This window comes from Oenanthe melanoleuca, chromosome 4, assembly GCF_029582105.1.
Source record: "Oenanthe melanoleuca isolate GR-GAL-2019-014 chromosome 4, OMel1.0, whole genome shotgun sequence".
Lineage (NCBI taxonomy): Eukaryota > Metazoa > Chordata > Aves > Passeriformes > Muscicapidae > Oenanthe > Oenanthe melanoleuca.
The window spans coordinates 52,383,432-52,392,695 of NC_079337.1; positions in this window are offsets into that span (position 1 = coordinate 52,383,432).

A 9,264-nucleotide genomic window follows, 5' to 3' on the forward strand; every position below is an offset into this window, starting at 1 on the left:
GTTAAATCAGCCGAAGAAAGAAATCAGAGGAAAGAGCCTCTTCCCGTGTGCCTTTCAGCCCTCTTCCCTCCGCCCCCGCCCCTCCCGTGAGGAGGACTAAGGAACGAGAGCCGTAGCCCGCGGAGGGCTGTGTGTTGCCCTGGAGCAACTCGGGGCTCAGCCGGGCAACTCGATCGGAGTGCCCCGAGCCTGCCCTGGGCTGCGCTGAGCAGCGCGCTGAGGCGGCGGGCGAGTTCGCCGGGAGAGGGGAGCAGGGTGCGAGTGACCGGCTGCGTGCGAGAGGGACCCCCCGCACCCGCCTCCTCCTCCTCCTCCTCCTCCCTCAGAAATGGCTGCACACGCATTCAGATCCGTAATTTCGGATCCTGCCCAGGTGGAAGTAGTTCGGCTCGCCCGTCTCTGCCTGTGTTTCACCCCCGATGCCCCCTCCACGCACTTAACTTTGATGACTGTGCACTGCGGAGCGCGCAGCCGGTAACGCCGGCCCGCTCCGTCCCTCCGCCCGCGCCGGGGCTCGGGCAGCGGGGGGCGGCTGGCGAGGCGGTGGGGACAGCGGGGGGAAGCCAGAAATCGCGCCTCAGAGGTAGAGAGCTATTCTGGGAGCCTCCGAAGCGCCTTTAATTAAATAACTGTTGTAGTCTGCTGCCCCCGCTGCTTGTCTGGTGAAAGTCTACAGGCAACTGTCATTTATAAACTACACCGGTGTGTGTGTGTGCGTGCGTGCGTGGGGAAGGGGTTTTCTGGCGCTGGCGTGACAGGAAAAGTTGGGCAGCGGATGGGAGCGGCTGCAGAGCGGACGAGAGGCGCCCCGGGCTGTGCGGGCGGTGGTGCGAGAGAGCCGGGGGATCAGGGGGTCACCTCGCTGCTTCCTCCCTGCGGGGACACAGCTCAGGGGAAAACGCGCAGCCAGCCCTACGACCCCAATTTCCAGGAGACTGAAACCCCCAAAGTAGCAGTTAGCAGTCTGAGGTTGCACCTCACGGCGAGGCAGGGAGAAGCCGCGCGCACTTCCCCGCTCCAGGAGTTGCAAACGCCGAGCGGCGAGGAGCCGGCGAGCCCGGGCGCGGTGCGGCTCCGGAGCCCTGACAGCCGAATAAATGAAATAAATGAATAGGAATCTCTGTGTCCCGGGTGGAGCGGAGCCCGCCGGAGCCGTGCCGGGTGCAGCTGCCTGCCGGTGTGCCGCCCCGGCCGGGAGAGCCTTCCCGGCGGGGAACAAGTCAGGCTGGCGTGCGCCGGGGAGAAGGGGCTCGTGTGAGGACCGGGCGCGCATCCAGCGCAGAGCCAGCGCCGAAACGCCGTCTCCCGGCGCGTCTCCCCCGCGGCTCGGCGAGGCCATCCCGAGCCGCTCTGGCAGCGGCGCTTGGCCGGTCCGTGCCGGGCCGGGAGGGCGCGGCCGGGGCTGCCCGGACCCCGAGCTCGCCGCTCGCCGGGGCTCGTGTGGCCGGTGCTCGCCAGCCCGCTCGGGTGTGTGTTCCTCTGCACGTACCGAGGGCACACACCGGTGCCAGTGTGCCTATACGAGCGCAGAACGTGCCTTATCGTCCTGCTGAATGCGAGCCCATGCGAGTCACTGGGGTTTAAGAAGGGCTTATGCCTGGTATGAAAGGCAGGCAGTCACAGGGAAGACTCCTTTGAAACCATCAGAGGGGGAAAATGCTTAGGAACGCAGACAATAAAATCAGGTTTAAACCAGCTCCTATATCTAAAGTTAGTTTCATTCTGTAGCGAAACAGTTCGGTGAAAGAACGTCATTGTGAAATGATGGGTTCCCTTACATCCCCTTTCAGGAGAGCAAGCCGTATCACAATGGAAGCAGGAAGAATTGCTGGCAAATCCTGAGTTGATCTGTTCTAAATACCAGTGTTGAACTGTATCTAGGGGAAAACGCGGGAGATAATTCAGAATGCAGAAGGTCTATTTATAGCAGGAGTATATAAAGTGTAGGGAATATACACAAAGTTGAATTAAATATGCATGATTAGGAAAGGTGTTTCGAAGGAGAAGGTGTAATCATTACATAGCATTACAACGGACGAACAGATGAGCTTGCAAGAGCTTCCAGGGTGAAGATGAGAAGAATTTTTAAGGCACATATTCTTTCTGGTGCTGAAGGCTCCTTTCTATTTTCATCTTTTGCGTATTACGTTACCATTTATATCAGTCAAATTCATCAGCTGAGGATTAGCGGTAGATATTAATCTGAATATGAAATCAAAACGAATATGGGATTTTGCTGCAAATAGATTTTGCTTACAAGTTTTAGCACTTAAAAAGGCAGACTTGGCTCAGACTTGACTGTCAGCCATATTCGTGTTTGTTTGTTTTTACCTGAACTGTGTTTAAAAAAAACAAAAGCTTGCAAACCTTTTCTTCTTGCTAAATTTAGCAACATAGCCGAAATAGATTTTGTTTTGTTTAAAACAAAACAGCAAACAGAAAAACTTTAAGACAGAAAGTGCTGAGATGAGAAGATGGGTTGACTACTGGAAAAATAGTTTTTATTCCAAATCAATATGATGCACTCTCAACATTTCATACGAGGTAAAAGGATCCCTTGTATAATATCAATAGCGGCTCAGCCATAGCTTACTAAAAGAATCTTTTCCTGGCATCTCAAGGATTTAATGAGAGTATAAGTAATCAAAATACGATTCAACAATGGGACCAGCCAGGTTAAAGAGAACAATGACTTCTAGAAGCACAATATACTGTCTGGCAGCTGTTAAAGGAGAGATGCGATGTTTGCTTCATAATTCCGGGACTCAGAGATGTGTTTCAACCTTTATATTTTTGGTGCATTAATGCAGTTCGTTTTTAAGCACAAGCTTATATGTGTGATTTGTTGGTAATATTCTTGGGAGGGAGCTTTCCCATTGCATATTAAATTTCAAAGTGCATCACAAAAAAGCTTGTATTGGAGAAATCATGTCTAGAAACTTTATGAAGTCTGGCTTGAATCAATTTCTTAGATAGTCTTCCAGAATATAAGGCTCCATATTAGTTACAAATAAGACTTCACATTACTAAGGATAACTTCAAAAAGATTGAGTGTTCTCCTGAAGCTTGCTGTCTTCTTTTATGGTTATTGTGGTACAGGGACTTAACCATTATGCTAAATTCCAGCGTAGTCAAACTTGTAGACTTAAATCCTGGGAAGTTCGAACTGTGGTTGCATAATCTTGCCTGTATTGTCTTGCCAGTGTGTATAAAACTGAGATGAAGGAATATCCATCAGACTTCCTGTTGATTCATTCTGTATTGTTAATTTTAGACTGTCACTCTACTTCTGGTTCATTATTTTTGCCGCAACCTTCCTGAATGTATCTTCTGGAAATTCTCTTTACATCTGTTTCTTAATTAGAAGTCATGAGTAGAGAACAGCTATTTCTAAGTAATGCAAAGAGGTATTCAGCCTTGCAAGAGCAAAAATATTTTTCGGCATAACCTGTCTATGCTGAACTGGCAGGATTATTATTTGTATGAATTATTTCTCATTCTCCAGTTCAGAATTAGATACGTTGTTGTGTTACTAATCTGTGTGGTTGGGAAGTGCTTGAAAATAACTTGAAATGTAGCTAGCGAATGGAATTCTATGACTAATGTATAAATCTGGATACTTATTTTAATTTGACCTCAAAATTCTTGCAGTATAGAAGTAAAATGAGGAGTATGCTGCCTGACTGATGCCATTATTTCAGAGATTTTTCCCTGCAACTCTCAGCCGTGGACTTAGTAACTGGCACCATTTTCTTTGTCCTGTGTTTTCAAACATAGCAGTACATTTTACAACATATTTGGACAAAATGTATTCAGTTGGTATTAGTAAGTCAGTGAAAGACGAAGCTGAGAGCCAGCCTGGTGGGTTGCCTCTTTGTCTTTGCATGAGCAGGGACAGAAGTGTCCTAGTGTAGCTTCCTGCCAGTGTTTTTGGGGAGTTGGACTAAGTGTAGTATATTGCTTTTATGCATTTTTATTTTACCTAGTATATGACCAGTGGCCACTCCTCAGGGACAGTAGACCAAAACACACATTTTAATTTATTTTTGTTTCCATATTTTCTGGATTTTTTTTTTTCTTCTTTAATGTTGTTTGAGTAGTAGAACACGAAATCGACACAGGTTTGGAAACATGCTAGATTGATTTGTGCTAATGCCCTGCACATGCATAGCATATATTGAGTATGTCTGTGTATGAGTGTTGAATGAGAGATACCACTCTGTACAAGACTGGACAGTGCACTTTATGGTTTTTGAAGATGTTTTTCTTAAATAGAAGAAGACTCAGTCAATAGTTGTACATTAGTTGTTGGTGGAAACCAATGGAATAATACCATCATTCAATAATACCATACATTTTAACAGAGCCTGTAACTTTTGTGCAAATAAAAAGAAGACTGTCAAAACTAAATTAGTTAAGAGAAAAAAATGCAATCCTGGTTTAGTATTAACAGAAAATGCTTCATAATTTAAAAAAAAAGGTGAATTCCAAATTTAAAGTTTTTCCTGACTCCAAGGGGTGCCTGTGCACAAAGCTGAAAAAATAGCAGTAAAAATGAAAGTGAAACTGAAGACACCTATTTTCTTGACATCCCAGCAAAAGATAAATGGTAGGATAACGAGAAAGATGTAGTTTATTAAAAACAGGTAATGGACTTTATTAAAAATGTTGTTAAACATGATTCTCTGTCTTCCAGAGATTAATGCCTAAATTGCTCATTCAACACAGTAGCTTTGAAAAATATATTCTGAGGGCAGGTTGATGTGACAAAAAAAGCACTGTTTAAACTGGGAATGAGCCATTTTCTCATGCCCAGAGAAGAGCAACTAAATAGCTGCACAGTAGAGCACAATAGCACAAGTTTAAAGCACATGCAGAAAATGGGCAAGATATTATTGTTGTATCTTATTTTAGAGGAAAAACTCGTGCAGATTGTGTGTTACAGTTATGGCTGCGATGAACTAATGCAGTTCAGTGCTTTATACAGAAGATGGGATTTTCAAAAATAGAGTTTTGTTCAGGAGAGAATGTCAGTAGTTCTAGCAATGTGTTCTGAAGGAAGAGGGCAGGGAGTTCTTAGCTGGTCAAATGCTCATGTGGTCTAAGCAGAAATGTAAAAGTGCAGGGTTTGCATTGGAATGAGAATGGGGTCATCCACCCTTTGTACTCATCATCAGGGAAGCAGAACCTTCTTCCAGAGAGACCATAGGAAATCAATGAGTACACTTTGCTAGTGTAGAGATAAATGTGTGCTGCAGAAGGGTATTAAATATAAAAGGGCAGCAGTAAAATGATTTACTACATCAAGCAGTGGAACTTTCTTTTGGTCACCTAAAAGGCAATTTTCATTTTTTGATAACATAATTATATTTTTTTAATATTAATAACCGAAAAAGGCTGGCAAATCAGCTATTCTACATGGATTTGAGCTATACAATGTAAGCTAGGAAAGGCTTGATAACAAATGGCAGCTTATTTACAAATATATACATGTTTTTTTAACATATTATCTGACACTTAAAATTTAGATCATAATGATCTGATCTGATTTACTGAAAGTTAATGGGATTTTTACTGTTTTTTTTCCTGAGGCAGCGTGGATGCTTGTGCTCCAGTTTGTCTCGCCGTGACCAGAAGGTATCACTGAGGGATACCAGCACAACGGATGCACATAGGAGAAAACCTGACGTACATTTAGGTGTAGAGGCTTAATGAAATGTGCAAGAGCAGGTGCACAGTCCTAATGTGTCGGTGGTTTTTTAATTTCCTATGATGTGTCTGTTTGCTGTGTGAGCAAAACTCCCTTGTACATTTAAAACTTGCAGGGTGTAGAACTGCTGAAATGGACAGAAGCCAAACAACTCTACGGTGTTTTTTGTCTTAGACTCTGTGTTCTCTACAAGTGGCAGTTTAGATTCTCCTTCTGCTGCAGAGCTGTGTGTGACTGTCTCCTCTCAAAAGGTAAAATTAAAGTGAGGAGAGATTACCAGCAGAGCGACCCTTGCTCTGGTTATAGCACTTGTGACACTGGTGCTAATTTTGGAAGGAGAAATTGGGTATTTGCAGTTCCACGTGAACTCACTGTGACCCAAAATGATGAGAGGTGTGTCTATGCCAGCACTTTTCTTGAGGGCAGGAGTGTGCTGTGTTCATCCCAGCACTGCTGTGCTTTGCTTAGTGTTGTAGGCTGATCTCATTGCAACTGATCAGAATTCCTTTTGGATAAAGCTGGACCGTGAGATGTGTTCCAGGAGTACCCCAAGTGCATTGGAGCTACAAATTTATATTCAGCTAATGAGATGAGATCAGGTCTAGGGTGAAGTTAAATTATCAAACCATACCCTGAAGTGTGGTGCAGAGCATGAGGTGCAGGCATGGGATCCTTGGCACCAGGTGTCTGACTCTTCCAGTTTTGCAGTTCTGCAGCTCTTGCTTGTGTAGACAGCCCTGGCCTCCAGTGGTGTTTGTCTAGCAGAGTGCATGGCAGCCCCAATTTGGGGAGCTGCTTGGATGTTTGTGATAGAACAGGTCACCTGACATGCACCCTTATGTTGCAATCATGAGGCCATTATTCTTTCCCTCAAAAAGGGGTAGTTTGTGCTGGCATGAAGAGGAAAGGTCTGTTTGATCACTTGTAATATAACACATGAGAGAGTAAGAGGCACTGGTACTTTGGCTTGCAAAAGCTCTCCACATTTTTAACCCATTTTATTATTTGCAAGAGCAATTTAGTTCCTAATGTTAACAATGAGTGATTATGATTCTGTACTTCCGTTTACAGCACAAATTAGCATTTTGTTTTCCATTACAGCTTTTGAATGAGGAATTTAATGTATAATTTGCTGCAAATAGATGTTATCATCTCTTTGGATGTGAGCAACCACATAAACTTGAGCAAATGATAAAAATGGAATCAATTACTTCTCAAATGGAAGTAGTTTACAAACCTTCACAAACAAAATGGTGGTTATTGTAACAAATAATTAGGTTTTTTTTTTAAACAACATTTATTGAATTCTATTGACAATTTACTAATTGCATATAGAATATTTAATCATCCCCCTCACAAAACACATTCCAGAAAATATATGGATTTTTTAAACTGTAGTTTCCCTCTGTCATCCTTGTGTGAAGCTTTTCTCATACTTTTACAGGTATATTCACCTGTACAAATGTTCCAGGAGGGTAGCACTGAACCACAAATCATGCTGCTGCTGATTAGAGAACTTCACAACACTCTGGTATTAGTAGATTAAGATTGAAATTGTGGAGGAGGGAAGAATTAAGAGTAAGTGTTGTAGGCTGTATGCATAGCCTGCTGAAGGTGTTGTAAATTTTTCTGCCACTTCTGACCCCATGATCTATGTTCTGGTTATTAGAAGGATAAAGAAGAAAAGAGACATTATTACAGTTGCTAGAATGAGTGAATGCTGTCAGTCTCTACTGTAGGGGGAGGCAATATCTTGTACTTTAATGAGTTTCCTAGTTTGAATTTCACAAAGAAAGTTTTTCACTGTCAGTTGCTGCAATCTGTTTCTGTATTATACAGAGTTATTCATGCTTGGAGAAATACCAATCCACAGACAAAACCAGTGTGAGAAGCAGTTCAGAATCACACTCAGTCTCTTCCCATTGCAGAGACTTTCTTCATATCTCTAAAGGATGTAATCCAAGCATCATTTTCAGCCCCTTCCTTTCTAAATTCTGATGATTTTCTACATACTGGCTTGCATATCTGTTTATTTCTGATCCCCTAAAGCTCTGACCTAAAAGTCACCACCTACACCATTTCCTGTCACTGTGAATTAATCAGCCTTTTCCTCACAGCCATCCCCAGTGACCCCAGTGTATCCATCCACTCTGTATACAATGTAAGCCCTGATTGTACACAGTGTCTAGATTGCTCCACCTACTCTCTTGCCCTTACTTAAAAATTCAAATTGAAGTCCATGCTTTGTCTCATTTAGTACTTTAGACTTGACACCTCTTGTCCTTTTAAAGCCTTTGCATAATTTACTTTTTCCCTGTTTACCATTAGTACCAACTCTTTTTCTTTGTTGCTGATGCTGGATTTGATGCTTGTTGAACAAGCACTTTTTGCTATCTCATGCTTTCCCCTTTGACTCATTGAAGTCATGAACCCATTGAGGAAGATCATGTAGGCTTTCATCTACCTGGTGTCTTGAAAGCCACTGTTGTCTAATTATTAAAAATGAGTAATCTTATTTTGCACTTGGAAAACTGTGGAACAAACTGACCCAAACCCCATTCATCACTCTGCTGCATTTCACTCTATTCATCTGTTACTTGTTTCTTTAGGTTGGGGTCTGCTGCTATACTTGGATCAGTCTGTAGATCAGATGAACAATAGCTTTTTATTTTTCTCATAATTAAAAAAAGACTAATGATGTATTTTTTCACTTGCTTCATTCTACCAAACATTGAAGTAATTAAGGGGGAAAAGAAAGAATGGGAATAGTATAGCTTGCAATTCAGGGTCCTATATTCAGCCTTTTAGCCTTCTTTTGAGACCATGGAGCTTATAGTTTAAGATGGAGCTTTATCCTAATTTTTTTTTTGAGGTGGCTGTTGGTTGTAAAAATTCATTTGCCTTCTCATTTTGACTATGTCTGTTTATTTGTTTGGCCCTTCTTTTTGTCTTTCAGAGCAAACTGATGTGGGCTAGAGCAGGTCAATATTAGGATACTGTGTATTTGCAGTGAAATTTTTTGAGGCTTAGAATGTGTGTCTGGTGTAATGATTCCTGAAGGGCTGATGGAATTTTATTTTAGGAATGTGTGCATTCATAAAACATATCCACAGTTGTCATAGGCTCCCTGGGCTGAGCAATTTGCAATGTCAGAGGTTTATTTGGATTGTAAAACTCACAAACTCACTCCAACAAGATAATTTACTTCAATTATTTCTTTTTCTATTTCCTTTTTTAATTACATTTTTTGAGTCAAACAGCACATTGTGAGTTGATATATCTGCTAAACATTGACTTGTCATTCATGATGCTTCTTGTTATACCTGCCTGTACCTCTGTCTCTCAGTTTGCTTAGGCCTTGATCCAGCAGACCACTTAATTGCTCAAGAGTAAACACTTGGAAGTCAAGGGAGCTGCTTTACAGGTTTAAAATGAATGTGTGGTGTATTGGATTGGGGCCTTAAACAGCTGCATATTGAGGGCAGAGAACTTTGCTTCCATCGTGCTTGTCAAGAGCTTGCCATGCTTTGAATACATTACAAATATTGATGGTA